Here is a 2,734-nt window from a genome sequence, read left to right as displayed (position 1 = left end):
TTTTGTGGTACCAGGGGTTGAACTCAGGGCCCTGCACTTGCCAGGCAGGCCCTATGGATGCACTTTGAGACCATGTTAAGCAAAGTAAATCAGACACACATGCTTAAATACTGCAAGGTTTCTCTTACATGATAAACCAATACATAAAGAAAGCACAAAATAAAAGATATAATAAATAAAAAGAGAAAATGTTGAAATTCAGCATGGACAATGTATCTAACAGTATGCCTTACCGTAATTGTCTTATATTTTTGGATAATTAAGTTGATAAGAACATACAATAAATGAATCTGATGCTGGCAAAATTTTTAAAGAGGAGAGCTGGAGAGGAAGGCAGAAAAAGAATTGAGATGTTATGGACATGTACTAACTACCCACTATATATAATCATTCTGTGCTTCGAATATTTACAATACAAATAAAACTTTTAAAAATAACTATGTCCATAAAAGGGTGAACAGAAAAAAAATGTGTTAAGTATACACAATGGAATGTTATTCACCCATAAAAAAGAAAGAGCCTTTTGAATTTGCACCAATGTGCAAATTCTTGCACAAGGATGTTGTGTTCAGTTAAACAAATAAGCTGGACTGAGACAGACACATGCACATGTTGGCACTTCCACACGGAAGCTTCGGAGTTGATCCCATACACTAAGAATAAAAGAGCAGTTAGGAGAAACTGGGAGGGGATGGGAGACAGGACGGTCACGGAGCAGAAGGCTTGCTGGGACGGCCCAGGTAGAGCCCTGGGCTGGTATGTGTGAAGCCCTGAGTTCTAAGCACAGTGAAAAGGATCAGAGCAGAAAAGCAAAATTTAAACTTAAAAACATATTTTTAAAAACAACAAAGGATAGTGGTTTTTTTTTGTTTTTTTTTTTCTTTCTTTCTTTCTTTTGGCAGAACCAGGGATTGAACTCAGGCCCTTGCACTTGCCAGAGAAGCATTTATTCTACCAAGCTATCTCCCTGGCCCAAAGGATAGTATTTTAAAAACCACAAAATTGACAAATCTTTAGCTTACCTAATGAAAAAAGAGAGCCAAGCCAACAAAAAAAATCAGATATGAAAAAGGACGTTTTACAGTACTAACACAGTATCCAAAGGACCACTACAGATTATTTCAAACAACCAGATTTCAACAAATTGGAAAACCAAGAAGAAATTGATACATTTCAGGACACATGTAATCTATCAAGACTAACCCATAAAGAAACAGAAAATCTGAACAGAACAATAGTGGTTAAAGACATTGTACTATCATAAAATGTCTCATTTGTAAAAAGGCCCAGACTAATTAGCTTCACTGCTGAGTTCTACCAAACTTTTTTTTTTTTTTTTTTTTTTGTATTTTAGGGAAGGGTCTACAGGGTCTATAAGGTCCCACTATGTAGATTGGACTCCTAGTGATCCACCTGTTTACAGCCTCCCAAGAGCTGGGATTACAGGCACACACCAGGATGCCCGGTCTCAATTGCCATCTCAGAGTGCCCCAGGGGCAGGGCCAGCACAGCAGGCCCAGGGATCAAACCCCCGGCCCATGTGCCTGCTTACAGGTGCTTTTATCCGCTGAGCTGGGGGGCCTGGCCCTAGCTCAGTCCTTTAAGTGGCTGCTTCCACAAAGCTGTCAGCCTCAGGTTGCTGGAGTTCGAACCTCACACCTCTCCAGCTGGCCAAAAGTGCCCTGAAGGCATTCGAGGAACAAAAAAAAAAAAAAAAAAAAAGCCTTATCTGCTGAGCTATTTGGCCGGTCCTCTACCAAACTTTTAAAGAGCTAATACCTATTATTCTTGCTAATTACCATATCAAGTGCTAACTTGGAGTACTTCCAAGCTCATTTTGTAAGCCCAGAATTACCCTAATACCAAAATCCAATGAGGACATGGCAAAAAATAAAATGAAAACAGTGGGCCTGTTGGTGAACGTAAGTGCAAGAATCTTCAACAAAATGCTAGGAAACAAAGCTTACAGCACAGAAATAATATCATTCACCATGATTAAGTAAGAGTTATCCCAGGAATGCAAGAGTAGATCACATAAAACAATGAAGGTGCTATAGCACATCAACCTAACAAGGACAGGAACAATCACCTCAACAGACCGAGAGAGGGCACTTAACATTCAACACCACTTTATGACTAAAATTTTTGACAAATTAGTTCTGACGGCAGGCACCTCAACACAATAAATGCTCTATTGACAACCAACAGCTACTACCATTCTGACCTGGATAAAGCTGAAAGGATATTTCTCTAAGATCTGGAACCAGACATGGAGACTCACTGTCACCACTGTCACTTAGTTGGCACTGGACATCTTGGATAGAGAAATTAGGCAGGAGGAAAAACAAACAAAAGCAGGCAAATTAAAAACAAGCAAGTCAAATTGTCCCTGCTTAGAAAAATCTAAGACTCCACCAAGGAACTATCAGAATAAATTCAGCCAAGTTGTAGGATACAAAACTCCATAGTGTTTACAGAGCTTTCACCAAGAACAGGAAAAGGAAAGGAAAGGCAGTCCTGTTTATGACAGGTACCAAAAGAGAAACAAACAAAAAAGGAATACCTAAGATCTTAAAATTAATTTAACCAAAACCAGAGATATTCTCTACAACAGAAACTATAAAATGCTGAAGAAACAAATTAGAGGTGAGAAATGTGAAAAGACACATTCATTTGTTTCTCTTATATAATGAAACAGAAAGCAGAGAAGTTACTTAGCGCACAGTTCTGGACG

The sequence above is a fragment of the Octodon degus genome, unplaced genomic scaffold (assembly GCF_000260255.1).
Source record: "Octodon degus isolate 3935 unplaced genomic scaffold, OctDeg1.0 scaffold00085, whole genome shotgun sequence".
Lineage (NCBI taxonomy): Eukaryota > Metazoa > Chordata > Mammalia > Rodentia > Octodontidae > Octodon > Octodon degus.
This window is presented reverse-complemented; position numbering follows the sequence as displayed.